We start from the raw sequence: 17,381 nt of genomic DNA, 5'->3' as shown, positions 1-17,381 counted from the left end.
TTTCAACATATATGTGGCCCCCCTCGCCAACTTAGCAAGATCTTTCGGGTTCACCCCCGTGTCGTACGCTGACGACACCCAACTCCTTTTTCCCTTCAAAAATCTTACACCTGCAATAAAAAGATCCTTTGCAGATGGCATGAGAGCCATTGCAGAATGGGTGTCATCTAATTGTCTGCAGTGTAATGTCGGGAAAACCGAAGTCATGCTGTTCGGCCAAGCGACGGCACACTGGTCATCGGACTGGTGGCCCCTAGAACTAGGACCTGTCCCCATTCCCAAGAGTAAGGTTAGAAACTTGGGAGTGTTATTTGACCAACAACTCACTTTCAAGGATCATGTTAATCAAGTAGCCGGTACCTGCTTCCGGGCTATAGGGATGTTAAGACGAGTCTTCCCCTATTTACCGGACCACTACAGAAAAACACTGGTACAGGCTCTTGTTATCAGTAGGGTAGATTACTGCAACGGATTGCTCCTTGGAGCTAACGAGGAACAATTCAAGAAATTGCAGGTTATCCAAAACACAGCAGCGAGGATTGTCCTGAACGCTCCACCAAGGACCCCCTCCTGCCCCCTACTGACCAAACTTCACTGGCTTCCAGTAAAGAAGCGAGTCCAGTTTAAAACTCTTTGTACCATCCACAAGAGCCTGACAGGGAAGGGCCCTAAACATCTGACTGACATCTTCCAGCCCTATACCCCTGGGCGCTCCTTGCGCTACAGTAACCAACAACTACTGAAGGTACCTAGAGTTAAGAAGACCAGGCAAGGTGGCCGTGCGCTGGCCTATACCGGACCAACACTCTGGAACTCATTGCCGCCGGAACTAAGGTCTCTCACCAGCCACATGATGTTTCGGAAAAACCTAAAAACGTACCTGTTCCCCAGTAACTAACTGTCTTCTTTCCCATTGGATACACTATTATACCTCACCTCATTGCAGCCACAGCACGGAGATACCCCTTCGGGGGTCTATTCTGGCGCTTTATAAGCATATAAAATAAATAAATAAATAAAATAAAGGATGGGAGAGACCTCTCAAAAAGCCTGCAACCAGCATAGTGGACTATGTGCTTGGTCTCCGTTCGCGGATGGCTGAATACATGGAGAAGGCATCCGAAAACCTTAAGGCCAGCCAAGAACTCCAGAAAGCTTGGCATGACCAAAAGGCTGTCTTGACTGTTTACCAGCCCGGACAGAAGGTGTGGGTGTTGGAGCCAGTGGCCCCAGCAGCACTCAAGGACAAATGGTCCGGGCCCTACACCATCCTGGAGAAAAAGGGAGAGGTCACCTACCTGGTAGACCTTGGAACTCCCAGGAGCCCCCACAGGGTACTCCATGTCAACAGGCTCAAGGCATATGTCGACAGGAAGGACATGAGTTTGCTCATGGCCATAGATGAGGGACAGGAGGAGGAGAGTGACCCTCTCCCCGACCTGCTCACTCAGAATCCTGACGATGGATCGGTAGACGGTGTTGTCTTTTGTGGCAGCCTCTCCGAACATCAACAGGAGGATTGTAAACAGGTTCTTCAATCCTTCCGGCATATGTTCTCTCTCTAACCCCCAGTCAGACCAATTGGTGTACCCATGAGGTCGACACTGGTGACAGCTTGCCCGTCAAGAGTAAAATCTACAGGCAGCCCGATCACGTTAGAGACTGCATCAAAAGTGAAGTGCAGAAAATGTTGGAGCTGGGAGTCATTGAACCCTCGGACAGCCCTTGGGCTAGTCCCGTAGTTCTAGTGCCGAAACCTCACACCCCGGGTGGTAAGAAAGAGATGAAGTTCTGCGTAGACTACAGGGGTCTCAATGCAGTCACTAAGACTGATGCCCACCCAATACCAAGGGCAGACGAGCTTATCGATAGATTGGCTTCGGCCAACTACTTAAGTACGTTTGACCTGACAGCTGGGTATTGGCAAATCAGGTTAGCTGAGGACGCCAAGCCTAAGACCGCATTTTCTACCCCTGGTGGGCATTATCAGTTCGTGGTGATGCCCTTTGGTTGGAAAAATGCACCTGCCACCTTCCAACGGTTGGTGAATCACGTTCTCACTGGGCTGGATGACTTCTGTGCGGCGTATCTTGACGATATTGCTGTCTTTAGCTCCACCTGGGAGGATCACCTGGTCCACCTGTGGAAAGTGTTAGAGGCTCTGCAAGCAGCAGGTCTCACTATCAAGGCTACCAAGTGCCAGATAGGGCAGACAGAGGTTGTATACTTGGGCCACCTTGTCGGTGGAGGCCACGTTCAACCACTGGAGAGCAAAATACAGTCAATCAGGGACTGGGCTCCTCCATGCACCCAGACTCAGGTTCGAGCTTTCTTGGGCCTGACTGGTTACTACCGGAAGTTCGTCAGAAATTACGGATCGATTGTGACTCCGCTCAATGAACTGACGAGTAAGAAAATGCCAAAAAAGGTTCAGTGGACAGCGAGCTGTCAAAAAGCATTCGATGACCTAAAACAGGCCATGTGCACGGCACCTATCCTCAAGAGTCCAGACTACTCCAAACCATTCATTGTCCAAACAGATGCTTCTGAGTTGGGTGTGGGAGCTGTTCTATCTCAACTGAATTTTGATGGTAATGACCAGCCCATTGCTTTTATAAGCAGACAGCTGACCCCCAGAGAGAAAAATTGGTCAGCTATAGAGAGGGAGGCCTTTGCTGTGGTGTGGGCCCTGAAGAAACTGAGGCCATACTTGTTTGGCACTCATTTCAAGATTCAGACCGACCATAAGCCCCTCCTATGGCTAAATCAGATGAAGGGTGAAAACCCCAAACTGCTTAGGTGGTCCATTTCCCTACAGGGGATGGACTTCACAGTGGAGCATAGACCTGGCACTGATCATGGCAATGCAGATGGGCTCTGCAGGTATTTCCACTTAGAACAAGAAGACTCACCTGGTCAAGGTTAGCTTATTGTCCCAACGTTTGGGGGGTGTCATGTAGGAGAGTAGGGTCTGCAATCCTATGATCACCCGGACTTTTTGCTTTTGTTTCACTGGTTTATGACTTTCTGGGGCTGTGGGCCTGCCAATCAGACCCACAGCATAGCTGTTCTCTCACTAAATTGATGCGTGTACCTTAGGTGCATTACCCAATTGGAACTGGGCCACCCTGTCAGACCCTGTAACTCAGGGCATCGGTGAACCCAGGGCCTACCAGGGGCTGAAGCATGTATTATGCCACCCCTGACTGGCCATCTAAATCTGACACAACTGGCTGCACGACAGCTGGGGCAACGTGGCGTACTCGCCCGTTGCTGTAGGTATAGTATCCCTATATCTAAACTCAAAATGGACACCCGAGTTCCTATCAGTCACTCCTATGGCAGGCCTTAACAATCCTGAAGGCAGAGTGCGTGGAATCGTGTGGATTGGGCTCTGGCACGAGCCGAGCCCGGTTGCAGCTTGCGGAACCAAGACCCAATGGCTGTTCCATGATAACGCGTATCATATCGGTAACTTCGGTATAGCGTTATCAAGACATGTCGAGTAAGGTGTCATACGAATCGGGATGCTGCCCCCTCACCAATTCTGGCGACGAGGTTAGCATTCCACCCTTCTAGAGGGACACGACATGTACGTAACTGTGAACCCCGGTTAAAGTTAACTGAAGCCTCATCTCCACAAAATGGATGCTGCCACCACAGACACGAGTCTGACCTCCTGCTGCTGGGAGTCCTTCCAGCGAGGAGAGCTTGGACAAAGGGTTTCCGGTCCAGGGCGGTGTTCGCACCATCCCAGACAGGGTTTGTGTATTCTGGGTAGGTAGGGCTTTACACGAAGGTGACTGCGGAGTGGCACCCCGGTGCTCACTACGCATCTGCCGGTTAGAACCAGTTCCAGGGGCGCGCAGCCCCTGACCTGGGGAAAGTCCGGCAGGGGAGAGGGGTGTAACTACCCCCCTTCCTGGTCCCACCCCTAGGGCAGGACCTAGTCATGTACCCACCCCTTTCTTTAGGATAAAGGCCGGAGCGGGGACCCTTCCAAATTAGATCATCTTTGAATCAAGAATACTTTCTACGAAAGGACTTCGAGACTCTTCTCAAGATTTCTCCCTTGTGGCTAAGGAGTAGTCACCCTGCACCAGGGGGCACCATCTAAGAACTCTGCGGTTTGCTGCAAGTCCTTCCTCAGGAATCCGACGACCCAGCTCGACGAGAACCGACTCCCTGGCACCTCTGACCTCTACCCACGTCGTCAGCTCAGCTGAGATCTGTGGGTGCAACGAGACCTCGAGGGACTGGCCATCAAAACCTGCACGCTTTCTTAACCAGCACGACCACCGAAGGAATTCTCTGGTGAGTGCTCTGGGGTCCGAGAAGCCCCGACCCTGAGCAGCTCCAGCACCGAAGTGCAGTCTCCCAGCATCTCCACGATCTGCGTGGGGCCCTTCTGCCGCTGCTCAGCACGTTGTCCGATCACTAGCCGCTGGCTTGTGACCCTTTGACGACGAACGACAACCAACGCTGCTGGTCTGGTTTCTCCAGACTAGCCTTCTGCTCCTTTTTACGAGAGGAGCACCCCGGACCCTCCTGGTCCACTCAAGACGCCATTTTAGGCCTACCACGTGGCCCTGAAATCTGCCAAGGCTTGTTGCCCCAATCCTGGGCCCAGCGACGCTGACAGCATCAATCTTCGTGGGACAGCTCGCACCTCCATCCCGGTCGCCGACAACGCTTCCTGGTCCGTGAGACTGCAGAGCCTAGCGTCGCCCACTCACCTAGTTGAGGTGACGGCCATCCGGTGCCTTCCTGGTACCCTCTGACTACTGGCTAGTAGTACGAACTTGGTCCCCTCTGCTTTCAGGTATCAACGATCTCTGATCCAGGCTTGGATCTCTATGAAATATTCATCACTGGTCGCCGGCCAGCAACTCCTTTTCTTCCTGCTCCTGGCTCATCAGCGAAGACCCCCGACGCCTGTAAGACTTGTGCACCCGCAGCCCTTGTGGCTAGGTAACTCCGACACTACGGTGTCTGCATAGCCTCCTTACTTAAGGGTCCTGAGTCCCTCGCTTCCGACTTGCCTTATTGGGTCCGCCCGAGACCACTAGAACTTTCCGTGCCCTCGGGCACTTGTTTTAACTGTGCACTTGAAGTATTTTCTTAAGAGTTTTGTTCTGTGCTTAGTACCCTGTCCTCATAAAGAGTCCAGGGCTGTTGTGATTCTAATAAATACACTGTTTATTTTCATAACACTTGTGTGGTGTCCTTTCACTTGGGGTTCAAGGGGTATGTGATGGTATAACAGCTGGCTTAACACGCCCTCTAGAGTTTAGCCCGAAGACTGCTCGTATCCACGCTACTAGGATAGCTGGTCTAAGGTTGACTTACAACCAATCACCATAAGGGTCGTTTGGACCGATGCATAGTGGTCGCTAGAATAGCGAACGCTGCATATCAGGCCAACTTCTCACATAAAGCATGTATGATGTAGGTGATAATGCTCATGTGAGATAATGCTGAGGTCATTATTGTACCAGTAGTTACTGGTTGAGTTATTTACTACTTGTGCTTTGTGATGATTCTGACAGTGGCTTGAATGGCCCTGTCATGTATATAAACCCTTGTAAATTTCCACCGGGTGCTAGTTGGCACAGTGTATATGTGTGATTATGATTCTAATGAGTTTTGGATAATACAAACGCTATTTTAGAAATAACCTTTTGTGGAGTTTCTTTTGTAGTGCGCCTAGTATGTTGCTGCTGTGTATGTGTATTGTGCAAACACTTTACACATTGCCTCTGGGATAAGCCTGACTGCTCGTGCCAAGTTACCAAAGGGGTAAGCAGGGGTTGTCTTCAGCGTGTAACTCTCTTGCCCTGACTAGAGTGATAGTTTCTGCCTGGCTTATGCGCATGCCCGCAGCGACAACTTGTTGCACTACGAACTCTGCATTTAGATAATCACAGGTTTGGGGATTTTTTTTCCTTATATTGTTTTCTCCTTAAAAGTGTCAATTTCAAATTAGGTACTCTTGCTTCAGAGTTTACACCTAGGAGTCTTGTGTTGCACTTCTGTGGGTTTAAATACCTTGCCAGAATGGAACCTACCTTTAACATGCATGATCTTTTGAACTACTGTCTAGAGGAGCTCAGGGGGTTCTGTGATGAGAGAGGCATAGCAGTGGGTGGGGAAGATACTCAGCTATTCCTTCGGAAAGCCCTGCTACACTGGCACCAGGATACATGGAGACGTCAGGACTCTGAGTGAGTGAAGGCCCAGGCCACACACCAGAGGGTGGCCCTGAAAAGTCTGAAGAAGAGAGAGAAAATGACAGGGCAGGGACGGCAGTAGGTAGCGACGGCCCCGTAGGTGGGGAGTCCCTTGCTGGCTCCAGTTACGGGGCAGTGCCCCATCTCTTTCCCTGTCCCCAGAGGAGTGGGTGGATGGGAGGGAAGAAAGGGAACATCAGCTGGCTTTGGACACGCTCCAGTCAGAGTATGCCAATGACAAGAAAAAGGCCTTGTTGACCTAGGAGTTGAGTCTCAAGGCTTTGGCCTTGAAGAGAAAAAGCTAGAGACTGAAAGGGTCTTGGTGCAGGAGAGAATGGCGGAGGTGGAGAGGGCTTTCGCCAGGTAGACATTAGGTCTGGAGGGTAGATTATCCCAGGAGTGCAGTTTTAGTTATCTGGATTCACTAGTAAGGGTGGAGTCCAGTGGTGGCAGCAATATGGACGGAGTCCTTTGCAGGAAGTCCCACTCCCACAGCCCAGTAAATGGTACCTAGTTTCCAGGAAGAAGGTGTAATACCTGAAGGGATAGATTGAGGTTCTGGGGCAGTAAGAAACTGTCTCATCAGTCTTGGGGGGAGTTTGTGGATGAGTGCTGTGATGCACTGGATGATTGGGTGATGGGTAGCACAGAAAATGATTTTGAAGGGCTGTTCAATCCTTGTGTGTCAGAGAGCAAATGTTCAGTAAATATTTTCCAGGGTTACGCCAACACCTGTTGGAGTGAGAGTTCTCTGATCCCAAGGTACTTGCACAGGAGGCAGACCTCTGGGTGAGTGCCAGTTGGTCTGAAGAGGTATTAGGGACTGATCATAAAAGGAGTGGCTTAGTTATTACCTAATCCAGGGCGGTGCGAAAGGCTCGTAGCAGCCCAGCTAGGGCCCAGTGTAGCGGGAGGGAAGTCGGAGCTCACATCCTACTCAGCGGAGAAAGAGTGAGATTAGGCTGCGTCCCAAGGTGCCTTAAACTCAGTCTCAGGGCCTGGAGCTTTCTCTAAGGAAACACCAGGTCCAGATGGGGAGACTAGGCTGTACTAGTAGACCATTTGAGGGGATCTCCTGGTGTCAGGAGAATCTGGAGCGTCTGTAAACGAGCTCCAGCGGTTCTGGGGTCTGGTGGTGCCATTCCTAAGTGGAATGTGCAGAAGTCCAGAGTGATGGGTGAGAGGGGGGTGTGTTCCCCAGTGGAAGAACCAGTGGGTCAAGGGGCAGCCATAAGAGCTGACCCTCCTAAGAGTCACCTTGGTGACACCACTTCTGTCCTAGGGGATCTTCACGCACTGTCAGAGTAACAGGGTTCAGGCGATCAGTGCAAGGCAGACTGTCAAACAACACATGAGGTATGTGTACCCTCAGGGGGAATCTGTGTGTTGCCCCAGAAGTACTGGTGTGCCAGACAAGTGCTCAGCCTCAGGATTTTGTTCCTGGATTGGGAGGCCAGGTTCAGGTTCTGCCTGACCTGGTGGGAAGGACTTCTGTAACCAGTGTCCTGACTGGTTTGTCTTCTAGGGATACTACTCCAGGTGTTAGGGTACAGAACTCTGAAAGAGGGAGGGATTCCTCACCTCTGACCCTGATGCCACCTGAGGGTTTAGACCCTAGGTTGGGAGACCAGTTGCTGGAGAGACGTCCTGAACTGGTGGGAGAGTTGTGTTCTGAGGGTGCCTCTCCAAGTAGGAGAGTACGGAACCCCAGAATGAGAGGTAGGGGGAGAGCCTCGCCTGTGACCTCAAATCAGCCTGAGGGTGCGGAACCTAGTGTCATATGGTTATTACGTTTCCATAGATTGTGTTAAGTTAGCATGTGCTTATTAAATGTTTAAACGCCATATTTTCTTTCTGCTTCGGTTTGCACACGACACCTAATTGTTATTTCAGCTTTTAACCTAGACGAAAGATGTGATTTATTTCAGAATAATATATTATTGTACTGGTATCAGTCGTGCCTGGAACACTTGGTACAACTGTCTGCACACTGAGAACTGCACACTCTAACACAAGGTTACTGTAGGCCTGATCCTCGCACTACGTTAGTCATAACACAAATAATGTTTGTGCCAACTTTGGGCTTTACGTGAGTTCAAGATACAGTTACAGGGAATGAGAAAACACACTTGATGCTGGACATGCTGAGAGCTGGTAGCTGTTGATGTGATCTCCTCCTACTGAGAATTTGAGGTATGGGTTCGCCCAGCTAAAGCCCAGATGAGACCTTCTTAGATATAATATAATATGCTAATTAGGGTGCGCGAAATATAGGTGATACAGAATTTTATAGATTTTTGCATCATAATATGTTATCACAATTTGCTTACTATGGATTAGTGACTATGCTGCTGACTCTGATTTTTATAATATGTATGTTGATATTATACAAGATACTGCGTTTGAGAATGTTGCATTGAAAAAATAAACATTTCAAACTTGCACGTGTTCTCATTGCCTCCCAGTTTCGGTTTGGAATGATAATATAACGAAAGAGTGTTCATGTGTTCCACGATACCTGAGGTATTCTAAGTTCATGTTCTGGATTGTCTAAGACATCGGGGAGTATTCACTTCCGATGAGATACTGTAGCTAGCCTGGTAAGGGGATTTCTGAAACATAGGTGAGTTGTGGGTCACCCTGACTCACCCAGGTTCTAGGTCTCTGAGCACAGTTCCGTGAGAGAACGGAAACCCTGTGACATGGCGCCCATACGTTGGTTGGCCTTATAACATGACACTCGAGTAGTATATCATTCAAACCTTAACGCCTACATTCCCGTTTCCGGAAAACGGCAGTGTCGGAGAAACCTACCTATTTTTGAAATAGGTAATTTTCAAGCTCGAATCTATCTAAAACGGTTTCCTTGAATTACTACCCAGTTGTGCTACAAAGTATAATTTGTTTTTTCTAATTCCTGTGCTAACATGGCTCAAGCCGTGGACATCCCGCAGCATAGTCGCATTGCGGTGCGTGACCATTTGCGGATGTATGATGTTCCTATGGAAGGCTTGGCTGTGGTTCTGGTGGTGAGCGCGGAACATGCTTACCCGTACGAACTGTTTTATTCGTGGGTGACATTTCCAGAGGTGGACGCAAATACTGGTGTGTTCCACACATACACTGCTACGGTTGTACCGGCGGCGTACGCTCCGTACAGAGCACTGGAGGTACCTATAGACTCTTGGCAGCATGGAGTTTGGTTTGGTGGCGCCCTACCGCACGCTTTGACCGCTCCGAGGTTAGGTCCTTTGTCCATTCCGGGCACTAATTGGCCTGCTTTGGGTGGATTTACTCCTCACCCTCGACGTAATGCTTGTAACGTAGGAGAACTGCGGCAACTTCATGAAGTCGCGGTGGGAGTGATTAGAGCGCTTGTTCATTACATTGGCCGTAATGTTCAGGACGCGGCCCCTAGAGGCGCACAGCTTCGAGCAGAACATGCTGGTCTGAAAATCAACCCGGTCATGGTTAATTCCGTGATGGGTAAAAAGCCCTTAGAAAAGGACGATTTTCCGTTCTGGCTTGCTGAGAAATTCGGCCAGCTGGAGGCTGTGTTTCCTAATACGAGTCCGGGTGATAAGCACCGGATTCTTACACTGAGTTTACCGAAAGATCTGGCTCCTGACCTTGCTGACTGTGAGACCTGGGGAAAAACGTTTGCAGCGGTCTATTCGAGGTGCTATGGCTCCCCGTCTGTGACCAATCTAGGTGGGGTCCTTAAACGTGTTCAGGATGAACACGGACCGGAGGCGGCTGTTGAATTAGGCATGCGCCTATGTGGCTCCTTTGAAGTGGTTTGCGGTGTGATCCTTGCCAATGTCAAGGGGGATGCAGTGAACTTTCAAGTTGCTAACGCGTTAGCGTTGGTTCCCGAGCCCGACCGACCCCGACAGTTAGGAAAGATTATTGTGAATGCTTACAAAATGGTGGGCCGCAATGCAAAGGGGGTTAAAACTTTTCCTGATAAGGAGAAGAAACAGCCCCAGAGTCAGACATCGGAAACTAGTGGACAACAAAAGACCAAGAAACAAAATTGGCCTAAAAAGCAGAATCAGGGTAAGCAACAACAACAACAAATACAGGTTTCTGCTCCTGCGTCTCCATTGCCTGCGCAGTCGGATCGTGTTTATGATTTGCGCGACCGCGCGATGATTAAATCGCCTGAGAGGTTTCAGGCTTCTGAACAACGCTCTCCTCGTTCCTTTCAGGACTCATCGGCTCCGTCAACCGATGGTGGAGGGGGCGGCAAGGGCCGGGGTGGCCAGCAAGTACGTGGTCAGCCCCGCCCGCGTTCCAGTGGAGATCAGCAGGAAGGCTCTACGCCCAAGAGACCTCAGTTTGCCACGAAGAAAGTCGCTGCCTTGACCGCGCATCGTTATGCCGAAGATAGTGAGAACGCGGCTTCGGAATCTGACGTGGGCTCTGACATTGCTAGACAGCGCAGCAGAGATTACCATAGTGAGAGAGGCCCTCCGTCCACTGTTGAAGGTGACAGCGACTGACATATATGTTGTGATTGAAACAGCAGATACGCATGTTGCTCCCCCTGAACGACTTTTTGAAATTGTCCTGTTAATTGAAGGTGACATGCAGCGAACTGTAAAAGGGGTATTTTGAGAAAATCTCTCGTCTACGTATGACATTTTGCTTTCGGAGGCTGACTGGCCCCCACCTTTTGTTCTCGCAGCTCCGCGAGGGGAGGAGGTAATCCTACCCAGCTTCGCGCACACAGTGCCGAGGGTAGAGGCGCTGCATTTTGCAGAAGAGTGGGCTCTGGCGCTTGCGACGGCTGTGTACCGCAATCAATGTGGCTGGGATAAATTGTCACCAAGCCATGAGATTCCTTTACGGTCACAGCCACAGCCTCAACCACAATATCCCATACGGCGTGAAGCGAAAGCTTCAGTCGCAGCTATCCTTGAACAATTGGAATATCAAGGTGTAATTGAAACGTGTGTGTCACCGATGAATAAACCCCTTTTTACTGTGAACAAACCGGACGGCTCATATCGTTTGGTTTTGGATTATAGGCATTTGAACTCGCATTGCCGTAACTGTGCAGTACAGAATACGCACGGCTCTGCATTAGTGAATAGTCTTGAGCGTAAACGGTTCAAAACTACGCTTGACATTTCCAATGGTTTTTATGCACATAGATTAGATGGTCTAAGTTCCCAATGGACCAGTTTTACATGCGCCGGAGTGCAAAAAATGTTTAAACGACTCCCAATGGGCTACAAGAACAGTCCGGGAGTTTTTTCCGCGCGCATAGTCTCTCTTTTGGAGAGCTTCGACCCAGTTGCTTGTTCGTATGTGGATGACATTTATCTCACAGACGACGATCTTTGGGAGCATCTGTGTCGAGTAAATAGCATAATTTGTAACTTTGCTGACATGGGTTACAAGTTTAACTTTGCAAAGTCGCACATTGCAGAGTACACAGTGTTGTTTCTAGGTTACGAGCTTAACCATGAAGGGAAGGGTTAAGCACCCCATTTCCTGGAGAAATGCGCACAGTTGTGCTCTCCGACAACACTGAAAAAATTACAATCTCTTCTGGGTTTTCTGAATTTCGGGAGGACTTACATTCCGGAATATGCCCAGCGTATCAAGCCGTTGTATGCTTTGATACAACCATCTTTTTCCAAATCATGCTGGCTGCCTGAGCATTCGGCCATTCTGCAGTCTTTGCAGGCTGATTTGCTCGCTTCTGAATACTTACAGACTCGTGATAACCAGACCAACCTGGTGATAAGAATTAACCCTGGGGCGGTGGGTTTCACGTACCTGACTTTTAATGAAGGAGATACAGTACCTATTGCTTACAAGTCACACTTGTACACTTCGGCTGAATTGCGTTTTTCCACTGTGGAGAAAGTTTTAACGGCTGTGCAGATGGCAACTCTTAAGGAACGTGCCCTGTCACAAGGAAAGCGCATGTTGGTTGTTACCCCGTGCCCTGCCTTAGAGGCGGTTACGAAAGCCAGTGTACCTAATTCCAAAGCTTTGCACCCTCGGTGGATTCAATGGGCTGCGTCCTTGACGTCCCAGGATGTCACGTTTATTTTTGATGCCACCTTACGGTCCCAGGAGTATTTGCAGTATGAGTTTGTTCATCCTGCTCCATTAGCAATGCGGCCGTTGGAGGATTTCCATTGCATCATTTACACTGATGGTTCGGCGCAGGTTGCGCATGGCTCTAAACATGCCTACGTTTCCGCTTGCGCCATTGTGGTCGGTGCCATGGTGAACGATGAGTTCAAGTCCAGTGTCGTGCATACGCAGACGCTTGGAGACTGCACCGCACAATTGGCAGAGCTTCGTGCTCTGATGCTTGCATTGGAGTACGCAGATCCTAGTGTGACGACTTTAATCGTAAGTGATTCTTACTACTGTGTCCAGTCTTACAATGAAAACTTGTTCTTTTGGATTCAGAATGATTTTCGTGACTCCAAAGGTAGCACAATAAAACATAAAACTATCTGGGTCCGAGTGGCGGAACTTAAAGAGAAGCTGCCACTCGTGTTTGTGATTCATACTCTCGGTCATCAGCGCGTGGGGGTCCACGCTGTTGGCAACTCGCTTGCTGATGAAGCAGCGAAGTCAGCGGTATCAAAATACTTAGTTGCAGCAGTCACGAGGTCCAAAAGCAAAATCGATGATGACATCTTGGCAGCTGTAGCTGCAACGGAGAAGGGAGGTAAATATCCTGCGGGATTCCCTTCTAAATACACATACCACTTAAGTCCCGATAAGGTTCCTTATGTGAAAATCCCTGAAGTTGGCGAGCGTTTAGTTCCCAACTCGGATCGCAGAGCTGCTTTGATTACAGCGGCACATGAAGGTGTGGCGTCTGCGCATGCGGGCGTCTCTGCCACTGTAACTCAGCTACAACAGAGATTCTGGTGGCGGGGTCTGTACAAACAGACGCGTGAATATGTTCTTCAATGTAACATTTGCCAGCAGATTAAGCCTTCTACTGCTGCCCGTCCGCCTCAGACACAGTTGTACATCTCTAATAAACCGCTTGGTTGCGTTTATTTGGATCACTGCGGTCCTTTTTCTTCTGATACTGCGTTTAAATACATCTTAGTAGCAGTTGATTCATGCACACGCTTTGTATGGGTATGGCCGCATCGAAGCGCTGATTCGCGGACTGTCATTAAGGATTTGCGTGTCTTTGTGGGAATTTTTGCCTGTGGTACTTTCCATTCGGACCAGGGTCCGGCTTTCGCCTCTAAGGCATACAAGGCTGCTATGGTTTCGTTGGGAGTCCAAGTCAAGTTTTCAAGTCCCTACAGGCCTGAGGGCAATAGTGTAGTAGAACGAATGAACCGCGACTTAAAGCAATCTTTGACAGCCCGAGTTATAGGTACTGGTAGAAACTGGCTAGCCCACCTCATAGGCGTGCAGCGTGCGCTTAATAATCTCCCTAGAAGGTCTCTGGGTGGGCGGACCCCATACGAAATGCTCTTTGGTATCAAGATGTATGTACCTGACCTTGATGGGCCGGACTACAAGGCCCAGGCCGGGGCCTTTGACGTAGATGAACATTGCAATGTTTTACAGAATCTACAAAAGACCAGAGACAGTCTTGCAAAGGAACATTTGCCCTCCACATCGGATGATGCGTTGCAGATCCCGGTAGTTGGCTGGCTACCCCAAGTTGGAGAACTGGTTCGAGAGAAGATCGATAACAAGAAAGAGTTTGGTCCCTCATATCGAGCACCAGTCCGAGTCCTTGGAGTGAAGGGCACAAGAACAGTCATTTTACCACCACTTCCAGGTCGTAAGGAAAACAGATTTATTTCTATTGACAATGTCAAGACACACAGGGTGGCCGATTCTTCATAGCATGACACCGGCTGTATCCTGTCCTTCCATGGTGAGGCACTCTGTGCTGGCTATTACATCTGGTGCAGAACAGGAGGTGTCCCTCGAGATGCCTGCCATATCCAGTCCTTTGTTAAATACTATTCCTGATACTAACATTGATGAGCTAAACTACACTTATCCTGCTGATTTATCGATGCCTGATTTACAGACCCGTTTGGCAGGCCAGTCCAGATTCTCTTTTGACTCTGTTTCGGAAACATCAAAGAAACCCACAAACATTGCAAGATATGCCTCGTTGTTTAAAAAACATTTTTTAATTCCGCCTTGGACATACATTTGGTTGATCCTATTTTCATTCTATCTTTTTATGTCAATTGGTTTTGTGTTTTATTTTTTCCGCCTGATTGATGGTCACTACGTTAAAGAAAGAACAGGAATTCGGTACCTTAATGGAACATTGGCCCCTGTTTCCTCTTCACATTCTGCGCACAGACTGAAACGAAACTTACATACAGTTAACATTACTGCTTGGCCTGTCCTTGATGGGATTGTGTGGGATGCGGTTAGGTTTCAGATACACGGGCCTACTGAAGTGATTAATGTTCCAAATGTGCTTAGAGTAAACATGGGAGATGTGATTAAACAAAATATACGTTCTGATGATTGGGATATTCAGGCCGTAGAAGCATTATTCTCAGATTTGAAGTATTATGCTGCCTTCGATACTGAGGATCTGTATACAGATTCTGTTAATTATGGTGATTTGTTTTGTTTTCAACACTATGGTAATCATTTTTTACATAAGACAAATTCCAGGAGGGTTGCTGTAAATTATACACAATGGGAACATTGCCCTGCTCCACTCAGTGGCAGTTCCAATACATTTCTGAAAAAATATACCTATTTTACAGACTTTGATCAGTCTAATCCCGAGTCATTTTATTTTAAAATGACACAAAAGCCCATTTCCAAAGTTAGACTTACCGATACAAAATTACTGTATTCGAAGTCCTTTTTAGACAGGTTGGCTGTAGATGGCTACGAGTTCTGGAAAGGAACAATTGACCTTAAATCGGTTTGGGGTACCAAAGATTGGCAGGTACAAGGCACTGAGGCTTTGCACCGGGCATGTCTCATCCCAAATCACATGTTGTTTTTAAATTCTACCATTTTCCAGACAACATGCTTTGGATTGGCTACTTCTAAAAAATTAAATACACCATCCATCCCAGATTTAAATGAATATACAGGTTGGGGCAATTTCACTGATTCCTCCATTCAAGGGTTGCAAACTCTTTTACACAATTCGTCCTTTAACATTTCCAGTTTGGATTCCAAGGGTTGGCTGGTATGGCAAAAGAGTGCTGATTCTTGCCAGCGCCGTTTTATGGGTTTGGTTGAGGGATTCACAAAACTCAGGCCCGATCCACGTTTTGAAGGAGACTATTCTGTCACGACTTATTCTGTGGGGAAGCTGTGTCAAAATTGGTTACAGCATTCTACTTTAGCTGCAGTTAAACTACATTTGTCTCAATTACATGATAATGTGGATTTAAACGATTTTATAAAAGGCCCTGCTAAAGGTAGATCTAAACGATTCCTGTATGCAATTTACAATGAAATTTGGAAAGTTAAACAGGTTGAGGCTGCTAAACGCCTAAGGGCTATTGATCAAGCTAATTTGGAAAAAGTGCTTGCAGTGGTTGATAACAGCATTAACACGCTTTCTTCCCGAATTTACACTTTAAATAATATTGTGTCTTCTGTTGTCGACATTGTACATGATGAAGTGTCAGTGTTATATCATGGTCAAAATCAATTGCGTTCTGTGATGCAGTTTGCGTGGACACTACAGACTCTTAAGTCTGGTCGCGTGTGACATGGACTTTTTTGAACGTATCATCATTATTTGCCCCGTTTAATTTGACTGAAAAACAGCGCATGTTGTCAATGAGAGATGCTACATTTTCTATGTTACATATTGAAAAATTAGAATCCCTGCCATTTTCGGTGGCTGAAGTGACTGCAGCAACATGGCTTATTCATGGTGTTATAACATTACCTTTTGCGTTGTATAAATTTACAAATTGTATGAAATATATAGCCATTGGACGATATGAACCATTAGGCAGCGCTTTCCTCCATGAAACATGGTCTTTACCATACACTTACAGATGCCTTAAGGAGGGGAATTAAGTGAATCTGAATGGTGAAGAATGTACACAGTCGCCTGACCGCTCACTTATTTGCAGACACATCCAGTTGCATGGTTCTTGTAATCAGGACAAACCTAATTTGGCCTGTGTTTTGAAAGGGACACCAGTTCCTGCAATAGTTCCCACGTTCACGTTGTTGTCCAACGGTAGTTATTTACTTTTAAATAACGAGTTTTGTTGTGGGTTAGAGCCTGGTATCGCATATGTGGTTACCGTGTCTGAAAGGGTCGTTTGCTGCAAGAATGTGTTGTATCCACCCACGCATGGGAATTCAGAAGTTTTAATTTGGCCAAGAATACCAACCTTGAGAGCTGAATTCAATGGTTTAGGCCGTATAAGAGCCCTTTTGTCTCAAAAACAGGTGGCCCTGAGCTCTGCCCGCGAAACTTATGTCCTTCACATAGCAAACACACGCACAGAAGTACAAGCGCTTTTAAGTACTGATTTGCCGTTTCATTTTTGCGAGCTGGTTCATCAAATCTTTAATGCCTCCTCCACATCCAGCCTCGCTCATTTTTTTAAAATGGTTAGCAGTGGTCTCGTGACTACGTTTGAAAAAGTATTTGGTATTATCCCTGCGTTCTTTCATTCTATATTCGCTAGTCTGTTTGGCGGATTTCCTGTTTTGCTGGCTTTGGCTGCAGGCGTTCTGGTGATATTTTATTTCATAAAACATGGATGCCCATCCTGCGCAAGGAAACGCACAGCACCTACTGATGCAGTTTCGCAACCGGATGCTTGATTATTATGGATCCCTGCCGCTTGCGACTTTAAGCACGGCTTTTGGATTATCTTTCAGATTTTCCTATTTCACCTGTGTCCAGCCTGTGTTTCATTGCCTGAGCTGTGATTTCGACTGGGCCATTGATTTGTGTCTCTGTTTACCGACTTCTCCTGACGTCGACTTTGATCAGCTGATGTCCCCCGTAGTGGCTCATGAGTTGGTCTGTTCTGGCGAAAGGGTTATGGCTGTGGCAGCGATGCATGGACTAATGGGTCAGTGGGACATATTCGCAGCGGCGCATGACTTTCTGGCACAGAGCGTTCTCGGGAACCCACTGAGTTGTCCTCTGATGTTGCTAGAGGATTCGGTGCT

This window comes from Lissotriton vulgaris, chromosome 8 (assembly GCF_964263255.1).
Source record: "Lissotriton vulgaris chromosome 8, aLisVul1.2, whole genome shotgun sequence".
Lineage (NCBI taxonomy): Eukaryota > Metazoa > Chordata > Amphibia > Caudata > Salamandridae > Lissotriton > Lissotriton vulgaris.
The sequence above is the reverse complement of the archived record's forward strand: the minus strand, read 5'-3'. Positions refer to the sequence as shown.